General features: G+C 41.5%; 1 long non-coding RNA gene across 1 annotated transcript; it reads right to left on the bottom strand.

Moving 5' to 3' along the window:
- Window positions 1–755: 755 nt before the first annotated feature.
- LOC140933570 (uncharacterized) lies at window positions 756–12,841 on the bottom strand. Its single transcript, XR_012165068.1, has 2 exons — window positions 12,622–12,841; window positions 756–3,501 (listed from the first exon to the last, which is right to left on the bottom strand). It is a non-coding gene; the product is annotated as an uncharacterized lncRNA (long non-coding RNA).
- Window positions 12,842–15,084: the final 2,243 nt, after the last annotated feature.

Raw genomic sequence — 15,084 nt, 5'->3', positions numbered from 1 at the left:
TGCTGCCCGTGTTTCTCGGCCTTCAGTAGTTAACTATTCTCGGCTCAATTTCACTTGTTTGTCCGTAATGGAAAAAAAGAGGGTCTCAATGGTTTGTTAGCTTTGACGTTGGATGGTTTAAAGGGGAAATTTAGTCCGTTCCTTTGAGATGATCCGGATCAGGATCAATGATCCGAGATCACTCGGATCATGTTAGATCAGATGAACCGATGAATCCACTCTGGACAAGGTTTCATCGGTACATTTGATCTACCATGATCCGAGTGATCTCGGATCAATGATCCTGATCCGGATCATCCCAAAGGAACGCACCCTAAGACTAGAGTGTACCAGAGTGAGTGTACTAGAGTTTTGTATTAATTAATATTCACTGTTGTGTTTTGGAGGTTGTCTTAGCCTTTCACTTTTGAAATTTCGAGTAAGTTGTAAGGTCTGGTAATGTGTAGAGAGATTGTTCTTGTGAATATTTGAACTTTATATAGATTTTCTTCCGTTTGACGGCTGACGGATTAAACCCCATTGAGACTCACATAAACGACAGACAGCTATAGTGCCTTAAGGGTATCCGGCTCAGAGGTGAGGCAATCACACTGGTCACACAAGCGTATACCGCACATTAAGAATTCACTGATGATAAAGTGAGTTACTGAGTTTTTGGGCCCCGAGAGAGCCCCGTTTAAGGAAGTCCTCAGAGTGTCCCACTAATGAGACAGTTCGCTGTGAAAGAGAGTCAAGAGAAGTGAGTATCAGTCATCTTTTTTAAACTTTGTGAGAATTTTAATTAACGTCTGTTGTCTAATTATATAATTACTAATTTTTCAGAACAATCATCAAAAACCTCAGTAGCCATTGTCGTCAACCTCGTTCCCAGGGCTACGAGGTTGCACCGTCTCTTCTAATAATACTTCAATTAAGTGCAACAAAAGCGGTCAAACTTCGCCCAAGAGCCTTCTCAGCCAATTTTTTGATCCCTAATTTAACGGCTAAGACGCAGATAAAGAGCTTGTTAGTGGTCCTCCCGGTGGAACGGGGAAGGTATACACCCTTAAATTTACTATGGGGGTGTGCCGCTGAGTCTTTGAAGCTCTGAACCTGTTCCAGACAAAAATTCTATAAATGGGAATCGATCGGCCATCATAGAACGACAAGCAGAGCGTAGTTTTGCACCTAAGCTTGATCGAGAGTAATGAGGGATTGGGAAGAAAAAAATCGACCTTGTTCCAGAATCAAACTGAAGTAATGACGGTCAATAGGCCGCCATATTGAATATATTAGATTTAAGGAGTATTATGGGATGCCCAGGAAGCACTCGCTCAGTGTTTACGCGCGTTTTTCGGGCAAAACGAGAACTTCATTGTGTATTTCTCGGAAAAAGGGCGATTATTATTACATCCAAACACGCATTACAATCTTTTTCTAGGAAAACGTAAAGAATAATTGGCCCGAAAAGCGCGCGTAAGTACTGCGCGAGTATATCGGATCCTGCTCATGCCCCCTCGGCATCCCATAATACTCCTTACATCTAATGAATTCAATATGGCCGCCGTATCGATAAAAAGGTCAATTCTCTCCAAGACAAACACCTTTGGGGCAGCGATGCCCGTCTTATAGAGAGTCAAATAAAGGGAGTAAGCAGGAGCCCAAGGAAACGAAGGGGCCAACTCTAGGGGTCAGTTGTTTAAACGGAGTTTAGCCAGTGTTAAACAAAGACGCGTTTTAAGCCATTTTCAGTTTGCCGAACGCTTTTTTGTAAACACCATTTATAAAGTGGACACGAAAGCGTTTATCTTCTTAAAAGAACCCACCAAGGAAGAGATCTGGAGGTCCAAAGATTTCCTAAACCGTGGCCTAAGTTGGACTTCGTTTTAATAACCGACCCTAGGTGTCCGTCCTAAAGAGGTGTCCTTTAATAAGTGAGAGTCGACTGTACCCCTCTTTCAGATATAAAAGGTGATTTTAATACCACGTTCCAGAGTCAGGGCGGCAGAGTAAGTATTCAGCTGAGCGGCACATACCCGCATAGCACATATACGGGAATACCCTCCTCCTCACCGGGGATATGTAGGTTTCTGGGAAACTGACCACCTAACCCTCCCCTAAGCTAACATTAACCCTTACTTCTCACTTAGGGCAAAATGTTGGCTTAGGGGAGTGGTAGGTGGTCAGTTTCCCAGAAACCTAAATTTATCCATAATAATTGCCCTGAGCTAGCTACTATATTCTAGAAAATTACTATGTACAGAACATCCATTCAAAGTGTAATAATAATGAAGGCATCAATGCTTCGACAGATACATTGCTTTTAGAAGGTGTAAATGATTTAGCCCTCTGGCCACTTCTGGGAGTATTAACCGGCCGACGTAAACGATGTAACTGATCTCCAGATCCAGGAAAATAGAAACTACACGAAAAAGACTAGTTGAACTCACAAGAAATAACAGGGTTCGTATAGGTCATGGAAATTCTGGAAATCTGTCCGGCTTGTAAAAAAGGAAAAGTCATTGAAACCGTGGAAAATTATATCTCGGAAACATGACATTCTTTTCTTTTTTCTCGGGGGAGGGGAGGGGCAAATAGCGTCACGTTGTCGTCCTGAATTTTGTCCCATGTCCCAGGGATGTCATGGAATTTTGCACGGACCCTTTTAAACTACAGTCAAACCCCCTTAATACGGGCATTGAGGGGGGCATAGATAGTGTCCTTATTAACGGGGTGTCCGTATTAAGCGGGATGAATTTAAGGAAAACGCGAGGGCTTTCTTTCCCCAGGGACAAGGAAAACTGTCCGTAATAATGAGGTGTCCGTATTAAGTGGGTGTCCGTAAAGTGGGGTTCGACTGTAGTTCAAATGGCAGGAAAATAAAAGATCGTGCTGCCGGTAACACTGCGCTACACAACTAGGAAGACAAAAACACGAAAAGGAAGGGGTGGTCTCAGATTATCTTACAGGCGAGGCTCACTGCGAATGCACAGTACATTAAAATGCGGCAATCTGATATTAACAAACAAATGGTGTCTTATTTGCTGGGATGTCATTTCTCTTAACATAAACATCTGTTAACTAGTTCTCAACTAACATTACAAGTTTCCACCATTTTGCCAATAGCAAGCACAGACACTAACATTCCATAGAGGCTCCACGTAAGGCTTCTGTTGGCATTGGAACGTGGACTGGGCGGTGCTCTGGTCTCATCCGCCTCTGTCGTGGTGGGAGTTGTGCTTGGATTGGGTCCAGCAGCGCTTGGCTTTACAGCTGTTGTCGGAGGAGGTGGACCGTTGCAGTAATCTTCATTACAGACTTTTATAGTGCAATTGTCTTGCCTCCCGTTGCAAAATTTAGGCCATAAACAATCCTTTAGGTACTGGAAACCATGGTCATCATACGTTAGTATACCACACTCCAGGTACCCATCCAGTTTATCGTCACATGTTGTAACATTTTGGCTCGCTGAACATTGTTCTGCAGAAGTTGCTGTGCACTTGTAGCATTTAAGCGAGTGTACTGTCGACAGAGGAGAGTAAGGAATTAAGAATGAACAGAACCAAAGCCTGAATAAAATTCTCGACGTTTACGAAAAGTCAGAACTGACCGGTCGGACAGGTAATGTTGAAAATAGAGAAGACTTTTTTTCACGAGATATTGCTTAAAAACCATCATTTCCATGCAGACTATTTAGAAATAGACTATCCGGGTCTAGTTGGTCAGTTCTGATTAAAAGTGAATTTCTCATTACAACTGGACGGGAATGGCCGTCCAGTTCTGACTTATGGTAACCTCCCTAAAATAGACCCTTCTACGGTTTTAAACTTTGATATGGACAAGTTAGGGAAACATCCGTGGACATCACTGGAAAGGGCGCCTTTAACTAGTAAAACTGCCAAGTTTGAAAGTGATTTGTTAAAAACTAACGAGGATATAGCTTCTCAAAGACGCGAAATTTTACAAACACTTGTAAAGGGGGGGGGGGGGGGGTAGGGGGCAAAAAAACTATCCTCTCACCATACAAAACTCTGTACATTTCCACAACTTTGCGAAGCTATATCTTGGGAGTTGTTGGCCAGCAAGGTTGCGTCCGTTTGCCCCGTTAGCCGTCTGAATACCACTACTTCGGAGCACGTGCCCCGACCCTGACGATGAGCTTTTTCCACTACCCTTTCTTAACTAATGATTTGCAGCTCAGTCTTATCGAATCAGGAAGACCAGTGTCCATCGCTTATTAGTCAAAGATGGTTGTTGCCGGGGGACCCTAGATCAACGTTTACTAAAACGTTACGAATGCCCAAGAGGCAGCTGTAAAGCAGCAATCTCTTTAACCAACAATGTTAATATACATTTAGAGAAGGAAGGATTTAGTAATAAGGGGAGGGTGTAAATGGGGTTTAGCATGCGAGTCAGCTCTCCATTTATTCCGCCATCGCGATTTCCCCAGATGAAGAGCTTGCTCGTAGGCTAAACTGGGGTAAGAAGGGTGTGCACGGACAGCCAAGGAAGTCGAACACTTCCCTCCACCCGAGATCTGCTCCCAATAAGTAATGTTAGCTGGCACTTCAATGCGGCCTTTGACTATATGCGACCAGACGGAGCAACCTGTTCACTTTCGAAACTAAATCGTGATGACTGAGCGATGATCCATTTTGTTAGCATAGGACTAGGCACGCGTTGGAGTAGGTGAGTTGGACGTCCATTGAACAGATGGTTTGAAGAAGCCACATTCTATGGCTTGCTCTAAGCATCATGAAATAAAGGAAACGTTAAATTACTCTAAGATCATGTCCAGTAGCCGATTTACAGAAGATGTGAACCTTCTTTGTCAAATTGTTTAAACTTTTTCCGTCAATCGATCATGAACGTGACCAGAGAATCCAAAGGGCAATTTCAAAATATAACATGTAGAAACCCGCAAGAATCATATATTTATTTTAATTGACTATTTTCCAATTCCCCATAATACACTCTGTCTGCCCCCCAAATTTTGCATAACTTATTGTCTTAAAATGCTCTTGGGAAAATGCAATACTCCCAGGAGCATTTAAAAACAATGGTTTATGCAAAATTTGGGGGGCAAACAGAGTATATTATGGGGAATTGGAAAATAGAGAATGAACATCTGAACTGGAGACACCAATACCAGGCAAAATCATTCAAATACCCCTTATCTATAAAAAGTAATATACCTACTGCATAAATTTTGGCGAAAACACAAGTAGTTTCCGTACCGCGATGGATCAGGCAAAGGTTGCAACGTCAGACTTTGAATATTCTTAGTTGTAAACACGCTTAAGCGTGTAGAAACGAATCCCACAAACAAATCACCTATTTCAGACCGAATTCATGACAGAAAATGGTTCTTCTAGAAAGCATGTACACGGTAGTGAAGCCAAAATACAAGAGTACAGTAACTTCGGATATGTGGAATACCCTATTCCATGGTATAAAAACCGACTGACTTGATAACCGGTATTTATAGGAAACCAAACACGCCTACCAATGACGGCACCCTGTAATATGACCGCATATACCAACGCAGGGTCGATTACCGGCCGCGCGTGCCTTCCCAGAAAAGGACCAAGAGAGCGGCGGAAATCGAGCCTAAATTTCTCCGTTCTAGAAGAGGAACGTTCAAATTCGAAGTAGCATTCTCAGCTCTATTCAAAATGATATATCAAATTTTAAAGCCATCATTTGGATACCTTGAATCATTTGTATCAAAGGACCATTAAGCTGTTATAGTTACAAGACGTTTATGCGGCCCGATTTTTACCCACTTTGCATCTTACTGATCTTACTCATAGAGAATCCTTGGGTGGCCGGGGGTCCGGAGGGTGCTTGGGTCAGCAGATCCCCGTACAAAACAACGCGCCCCCCTCTCACAGAGGAGTGGTGGCTCAGTCAAAGTGCACACTTCCCCCCGGGGGGGGGGGGGCACTTGGGTATTTTTTGGGTGGGTATGTGCCGCCCGGGACTCCAAATTGGCACCCCGTTCTAAAAAAATTTTTCCCTAAAATTGATACCCCGTTCTAGAAATGGGCCAATTTTTTATACCCCGTTATAGAATTAGCTCTAAAACTGATACCCCGTTCTAGAAATGGGCCAATTTTGTATACTCCGTTCTAGGGTGTAACAAGAGTATAACAGTTTGCTTCTTAAAGCATTGAACCGTATTTTTAAAAGCAATATGTCCTTGAATAAATTCAAATGGATGCTAACAAAACTGGAGCTTTCGAGCGTTCGAAATATTGTACCCCGTTTTAGAAAACGCCTCTGAAATGGATACCCCGTTCTAAACCAGGAGCTTCAAAATCACGACCCCGTTGAGCGGCACATACCCGTATAGGTAATGTATGGGAGTACCCCCCCCCCCCCCGGGACACTTCCACATCAGTGTAGCCAAACAAGGTGCGTTCCCCATCAACAGCAGAATTTAATGCTTTGTTTGTTTTAAAAACAGTAGACTGCGAGCAGTCTGTCATTTTTCTTTGCAAAGCTATTGCACGCGAAACCTAAGCTAGCCTGCGCGCAGACGAAATTAAACTCTGGTTAACTCCGTACTAATCAGAGTTTAGTTATCGTCTGCACGCAGGCTAAACCTAAGCACGCGAGCGGCAAAGCCTTTTCTCGTCTGGTGTCAACCCCTTAAGGTAATCATCACGTCGTGGTTTGCAATCGCGCCGGAAAAGATAAGAACTAGACGGATTTTGAGAGAAAAGGCGGACTGCAAGCAGTCTATAAAAACAGCCATCTTAATTCTTTCCTGTTCACGCTCATCTCAAACAAAAGAAGCATTTTTTCAAAACTAAAATACACTAAATCCTCTTGTGAGTTAATAAGGATTAGTTTGCTTATGTTGGAAGTCTAAGTTGTTTAAATCTAGAAGTGTAAATCTAGAAGTGTAAAACTAGCCTGTTCAAGGCGTTCAACCAGTGGTGACCGAGGCGATAAAGAACTGGGGCCCAGATAAAGAGTCTGTCAGTAGCGGTTACGAGCTCATTTTAAAATAGGAACAGCGATTGAGCGAGCGCCGGGAAAACTGAGCTAACAACTAGCCGGAGTTTCTGCTCGACATCAAGAACATTCAATATTTTGCTTGAGCCATATTCCACAACGGCGAAATATGATTAATAATGAAAGCATTTTGCCACATATTTTGACCTTTGTATACTCTATATTGGTACTAAATTTCGCGGTTTTGGCGAGAAAGTGTTTCGTGGTGTTTTATTTCCGCAATTTTAACAGGCAAATATGAAGAAAGGGCATTAAATTTCGCGATTTAAGCGTTTTCAACTTCATTTTAATTTTTAAAAAGTCTGAACCCTTAATGAACAAGAAATGTGTGAAATCTTTGCTAACTAACGTGAAGTATTTCTCAACTGAAGATACAATATGGAACTCCAGCTTGTCGATGCATATGCACTGTCTTGTGATTTTCTAGATGGGCATTAAATTTCGCGAGGATTTAATTTCGCGGGTCTTTAATTTCGCGATTTTTTTACAATTGTGAAAAACGCGAAATTAAAGACCAGCGAAATTAAGTACCAATAAGGTAGCCAGCTAATAGAGAATCTCACTAAGCAGAGGATTGAGAAAACGACGCCTGTGTCAGACGGCAGCTGTCTTCGGTGGGGGTAAACGAAGGACGCCATCAGACATTGGACTCAATCGCTCGCATGGTAATTATCTCGAGGTCAAAACAGGAAGTTACTCCGACTTGTTCATGACTTCAAAAATTCTCTTGTTTCCGTACAGGGAAGAGGACTTGCACGCAAGCTAGCCCTTCTGTACTTAAATGACAGAGAGAAAAACGTTTTCACTCGTAAAAATGCAGTGAAAATGATGTATGGTTGGCATGCACATCATTTTGTGGACTGGCTGGTGGACTAAAGACAGTGCTGATTAGATAAGACTTGCTGACCCCGTCTGTGACAAGGTCAAGTCAAAAATCCATACACTTATAGGACATATACCCTGCTGAAAATAGTTTTCTTTCATGAAGTAATTGTCCTGATATGATTTGATTTAATATTGAAAATCCAAAAAAGACTGAGAAGCTTAAAATTTCTAGTAAAAAATTTCACATTCCAGCAGCGGGATTTACAATTACATATACCGAAACTGTACTTTCCTTTCTCGAGTAAAAACAGATCCCCGCATACCCCCCCCCCCCCCTTCCTCCCGGGAGAAGCAGTAAACTTGAAGATGAGTTTCTTGTTTCGTCCCCTCAGCTTACGATAATTGCCAAGCTCGACGGCAGAAAAATTGAACATTTTACACCAGTTATACCAAGGGGAGGGTCGCTTTCTCTTTTCCAATCGAAACTACCCCCCATATAATGGTTTCGAGATCTCGTATCCATAGATCCTGTCAAATTATCTCGGTGGAGACTGCTTCATTGTGAAAATTATCGGTTGGGTCTTGGAGATTGTTGAGACAGAATCAGTTTTACGCGGGAGGCGTTTTGACTGGTTCACCTGAATTTGCCGGCAAGCTACTTCATGTGTCAACGTGCGTAAATAATAAATCCTTACATCAACACAAATACATAAAAGTTCTTCGTTCGAAGTTCACCCGGGACTGCAATCATCTCCTTATAATTTTCGCAACATCGGGGACAAAATTATGTAGAGACTCTCGCAAAAGTTAACTCAGTCGAATCAATCAAAGCTAGACTTAAGTGCATGAAGGGAATTTGAACTCACCACGACAGAAGAACAGAAGGAATATGGATCCAGTCAAGATCACAATGCGCGAATCATTTGCCATCTTCCAAAATAGACCGTCAAGTGGTACAAGTTACGGAAAGCCAGATACGGAATTCAAAGCTAAACTGCGCAGACAGGGCTTTGATTTCAGGCGCTGATAGTGGGTTTTGATGGCAAAGTTGAAGTATCAAACGTTGGATTCTTTTGTCGTTATTTACGAGCCGAAAACGTGCATAAACTGTTTCGACACGTCCGGAGTGTCAACAGTTCTGTATGCACCGCACCTAAAGATTATGACGTCATCACACTTAGGGCCAAGTGAAAGTGACACGTTTTGTTTGGAATTTTGATGATCTATCAGCTTTCATCCGGGGGATGGGTTTCAGGAATTTTTAGCAGATGATAATTTTCCCGATTAGGGATTTAATGATTTCGACTTTGTTTGTGTAAAAATGCGAATTTGCAAAGGATCAACAAAGGAAAGTTATAATTATTAGGTAGATTAACAAGACAGCAAGTTTATTCAGTATTACCATTATGTACAGGTGTTACCGATTAAAATAACAATAATAAACAGCTAAGTTCAAGGAAATACAGGTATGATGGAATGGTAGAATTAACTATGTTTCTTTCGTCTTTCAAATGCTTGAAAGATGAAATTAAAAATTTACGTCACTTTTCTCTCAACGAATGCGATGATGACACGCTATCATAAGCGAAATATTGACACCGGAAGAGGAAGCTGTCGATTCGCGCAGTGATAAGGAATGTAACTTGCTTCAGCTGCCCTTGAGGAAGTAGAATGCAAACAGTGTTTCTTTTTCTTCTTTTTTTCTCTTCAAAAATCGGGTTGCAAGGCGCGAACGAAACGCTGGCGAAAGAGATGCACGTGGAAATAATTATGCGAGATGGTCCAGGCCCGGGGTCCAGGGCAGTTTAGTTTGTCGTATGAAATATATGTTAACCCGGTTTCTTCCTCTTCCTTATTTACGCGCGTAAATAAAAAAGAGGGAATGTATGGAAGGTGCTTGTACACGTAAAACTGACCTCGCTTAATTTTTACTTTTACGCGTGGACTTCTGTTTTCTTTACGCATGTAAAATTAACGCGACGTTGGAAATCCATTTTAAATGAGGGTCACTTATTATCTAATGATTGGCAGTGACTGTTTTGCAAGCCGTTTCGCAGAAAAAGAAAGGTGCTGCAGTTCGAAACCGATCCAGAAACCTGTCAACTGTCTTTTTTCAGATTGTAAACACCTTCAGAGTTCGGCGACCTAGCACTCGATTAGTAGCCTGCGTAGCTGGCTGAATTGTTACTGTGCGCAAGAGTTTTAGCAGAAGCTAGCAGAGAATCCGCCATTCTCTGCGGATCGATTCTCCGCAAGGCCACCTATGCTCCTCTGCCAAAACTTTGCTCGCGCTAACGATCTCGCGGGCTACGCAGGCTAATTAATTTAATAAGCATGCACTCAGTTGCGAAACTGGGGTCGAAAGACAAATAAACATTGTACAGTACTTGTGGTCTTAAACTTAATTAAAAGAGATTTATTTTTCTTTGCAGAGATCAAGTAAGGAAATAAAGCAGAAATCTTCGTTTTTAAAAAAGTTTTGTTTGAAAAAAAGGAGATAAATTGTTCATGAAAGAATGGAGACCCACTGACCTCTACGCTTCTCGCGATCGATTCTCAAATCAACTGGTGTGCTTGCTCGCAAGCTGTAGCCTGTAGGCTTTTTTCTTTGTTGAAATAAAAAAAATGGACACATACTTTATTTACCATTTTTATCATCGGAAAATCCTAAAGTCGCTGAAAATTCTCTCGCGACATTTCATTCATGTGGGCCCAAGACGAGTCCAACATATGACATTGAGGCAGGATTGGTGTGGATGTGTGATGCAAACTAAGAAAAACTGCTAAATTTTCATTGAAGAACCAAGGCTCAAAACGAAGAGTCTCTCAGAAGATTAGCGCTAAGAATTTCATTTCCAAAATTCGCTAATCCACAGGTTGACACGATACAATGATTCTCATTTCGGTCAGTGTCATTTCAAGGAGCTAAAATTTTTAAACGCACGTTGGAGTTTCACGCCCAGGGGGGAAACTCCGGATAAGTGCTGTTTACGAACTTCACTGACTTGAACTAAGCGGGTTCAACAGAAGGGGATCTATGTTCTTAAGTAGTGACATAGCTTATCATCTTCGCTCGGAAGCCAAAAGAATTTCACGATCCACGGGAATGCCTTAAAATCCGTTAAATTGCAAATATTTAATTTGTGTCTTTCGTGATCGCATGAGGATGTGCTTGGTTGACTGGCCAGGGAAAAATTCCTCAGTAATCATTCAATTAAATCGCAATAGGCTGTTGATTTTCAAAGAACGTTTCATCACAGTCGTGTACAAATCGAGATTATTCTCCAGATGGAAAATTGGAATTGTTATTATAGCTATTTAAAAAATCATCTTCAATTTAATACTTGTCGCTTGCGTCTCTTCTTCCCTTTCACGCGGAGGGCAGGAGAACTAACGGACGCTACTTGTAGCGGGCTTGTAGCAAATTTAAAAAGTCTTTTGGCTGGCCACCTAAGTGTTGACACGACAGGGACACGACTGAAAACTGAACATGATATCAGTGACATCGATTAAGACAAACCTTTCTCTGCCTTATGTCTTTTTTTCGTTTCGTTTCCGAAAGAATTCAAGTTCAAAACTAAGCTCGACCCGGGCCCGTCTTCTAAGATTTAGAGAGTAAAACGGCACATATGTACTGATGGCTTTAGCAAAATATTGATCAATAAAATAGGAATCAGTGGCGATGTTTATATTCTCGAATTGTCCTGCGAGCGGAGGTTTCTTACTGTCATGAAAGGCTTCGCAAATGCTAAAGGCCATGTCAGACTGAAAGAAACCTCTGCTCACAGGGTAGTTCTCGAATGGCTGGAAAATCGTGACATCGGCCCAATGAACTTGAGCAACATGAATTGCTTGATTTCGTGGCTTTGAATATTTTATGACGGGCGCTCAAAGTAACGACGTGAAAAACGCTTCGAGGAACCTCCGGGTTCCATTGGTGAGCTTTCTACGAGGCGTTGGGCACGTGGGAAGACGGAACTTCATGGCATAGGAAACCTAGCTATGTTTCATTTATTCTGAAAACAACAGCACGTATTGACGTTCTGGAAAGTGCCAGAGGATGCCAGTCTTAATCTGAATTGCGTCGAACAAAATTGCGTTGGCTAGGGAATGGAAGTCATGGCAATTATCCGGTCAAGTCATCGATAATTAGAACAAAACACAATAAAATAAAAAATAATAAATAATAACGATGAAAGGCCACTGTTCGTTTGAAGAAGAATAAAGCATCGAAAATAATTCAAAGTAACGCATGAGCAGCTGATATTTCATGAATTATTAACGAATGTCCACGAGAATTGATAAATATTTTAAAATGGCTGGTATTGTACTTGTTAGTTACTGGATCTAATATGTTAATTATATTGTTCCTCTGCTGTTGCGTCCGTCCATATTGATTAAAAGCCTTCATTTCGTGCCATCTTGATGGCTCTTATCTGGCATCAACAATATCAAGTGTCGCTTCGACCTTGGCTTAACCGGCTTATAAATTGCGTTATCCATCAAGTTTGCAAAAATTTAAACAAATACAACATTTCGTCGCAGCGAAATAATATGCGAAATGTTTTCTTTGTTCTCCTAGTGGTTTGTCGGGCTCGCTAAGCCGTGAGCCAGAATCCGTTGAATTTTAAAGAGAGCACTTGAAGTTTGTTGTAGCTTAATGCGCCTTTTAGCTAGCTAAGGTAAATTTACTGCAATCTGTATTTTCACTCACTTATTTTAAGATAATTCTTCAAAAATAGCCAAGGTGAACGTGTGTAGCAACCGACTATCGCTTATTATACTCGCACTTACCTAAAGAGAGCCAACTGAAGTACACTAAAATGTAGGCCAGTCTCTGCAAATTTCTCTGCATTTTGTCTTGTAATATGATTCACGTCTTCTTTGTCGTTGTCGCTCGCACTAACGGGGGTTTAAATACCACAGTTACTGCCTGACGAAATAATATCTCGTGACGAGCGAAGTTACTTCGTCATTTCTCCGACGATCACGTCAATAAACGTTGCGTCATAGGTGACCTTCAGTTATTTGCCGATAATCCCTTTTTTGGTCAGACTTCCACGCATCACAGCCGCGCATCACAAGCTTCCCAATCCCACTCTGAGGGACTGTGCGTTGTTCTTGATGAAAGCTACAAGCTTGATAGCCTGGGCTGACTGAAGTTTCCGGCCTTGATGATTTTTACCTGAGAAGAATTGTGATTAGCCAAAGGATAGACACGTTGTTACATAAGAAAGATTAGTATTCCATAAGGAAGGAACTTTTCGGCAACTTTCGAAAGACTCGTCATGAATGCAATTCTGCGTCCTCAATTAAAGTTTTTTTCTTTCGGTTTCTTATACTCTAAGTCATTTAGCCCCTCAGGGAAGGTCAAAAAGTTTGAATTCGAACATCAGTGAATTCAACTGTAATGCAGTTGTTTTCTTCAATTCGCTCTTATGAGGAAAAAAGGCCAGTGTTACTAGACTTTTCTTCTTCAAAGACCGTCGAGCGCGGGTAATAAAATATAAACCGCAGGAGATTTATTGACCTCCGGCACAAGGGGGTAGTGCTGGGGGAAGAAGAAAATAGACGTTCTTTATTTTTCTTTCTAGCGCTCCGCGCTCGTTCTCGCGCGAGCTCGCCGATATTTTTGAAAATAACGAAAAGAAAAATAAAACAACGTCTGTTTACAGGCTATTATACTAGACATGGTAGTTCACAATATTAAGCTTTATTATTCCACTATTATGTCATTTTACCATGTAAGGTCAAAAGAACAAGCAAAATACGAGGCCGTAATACACTGTAGTGTCCTGGTTTAACCGGTTTACAACAGGGGGAATACCGGCGGATGCAAAAGGAGCAACTATGGCTGGCAGAATCAGGATGTTTTGGATACTCTTACTAGAAAATAGAAGCCAAAATAACATTTTTCTTTTGCAGTAAAATCATGAATTAACCTCTTATCGATGGTTTGGCATATACTACGCGCGAATATATTGCTAATTGTTAACGTCATTCTTACAGACGGAATCAGGATGTTTCTGAATACTCTTACCTAAAAATAGAAGCCAATTGCCAAATAACATTTTTTCTTTTGTAGTGGAATAATAAACCCCTTATTCGATGGTTTAGCATATAATACGAGCGAACATTTTGCTCATTGCTCCTATTTTTCCTCGCCCCGCAAAAATACCACGCAACTCGCAAAATATCCGCACGTATTATACGCTAAACCATCGAATAAGGTGTATTTATTCCTGAAATGGAGGTTTTAGCGGTTTCTCGATAGCGTACTGAAAATTTGTTTTTTAATTAGTGAAATAATTGCAAGGCTGCATCACATGTCCTAGTTTTTGAAGGGCCGTTAAGTTTATATTTGGATCAATAGGCCTATCGTATGATTTTTCAGTTTGTTAGAAAATAAAGGATTGAACTCAGTGACACTCAAGAAAAACACCAAAGACACTTCTGATTGGCCATTAAGGTCTAGTATCATTGCAGGAACAAACCGATGAACATCGTCGGGGTCCGATGCACGTCTGTAGTCTGATTTTCTTTTAACCGTCAACCAGATCGTCTCCGCGATCGCACGAGTCATCCAATGTGTCGTTTAGTGTGTCCAGCCGTTTGAGGAATTGTTATGGAAAGACCTATCACTTCTGCGATAAGGGATGATCCGGACGACTGAAGCGACTGCAGTACCCTAAATGGAAATGTTGTTTACATATCATGACATATCATGACATATAGACTATATAGACATGATTTCGATCCCCACACTCGCCCGGATCAGTATCGATCGCCCCATAGTTTCAAAACATCTGAGGTAACTGATCTGAGGTGAACATTTGACGCGATCTTGGCAGAGCTGATATTCACCGTAGATGAGTTCCGTACATTCCATGCGCCTGCTAGGTTGACGGATATATGATGTAACATACGCGGGTAAGAGCGAACTGGAAGTGGCGGAGACATTCTTACCATAACTTGACGTCATATCTAAACAGTTACCTGATCATGAGCACACACCCCCGAATGGAATATGTGAATGAAAGCTTAGTTTATCGTTTGCCTCATGGTAGTAATATTGATAGCGACCGGGTACGACTGATATTGTGAGAATCGCAATACGCATTGACAATGAATCGGAAGTCACGCAGATCCACGCACGTCTTAAAAGAGAACTTATTGCTGTAACGGGCACGTTACGATCCCGTAATATTTCCTTATTTGGTGATTGTTTTCAACATTGACAACATGAACAGGGAAGAA

The sequence above is a fragment of the Porites lutea genome, chromosome 4 (genome assembly GCF_958299795.1).
Source record: "Porites lutea chromosome 4, jaPorLute2.1, whole genome shotgun sequence".
NCBI lineage: Eukaryota > Metazoa > Cnidaria > Anthozoa > Scleractinia > Poritidae > Porites > Porites lutea.
Note: the sequence above shows the minus strand (reverse complement) of the source record. Positions and strands in the feature narration are given on the sequence as shown.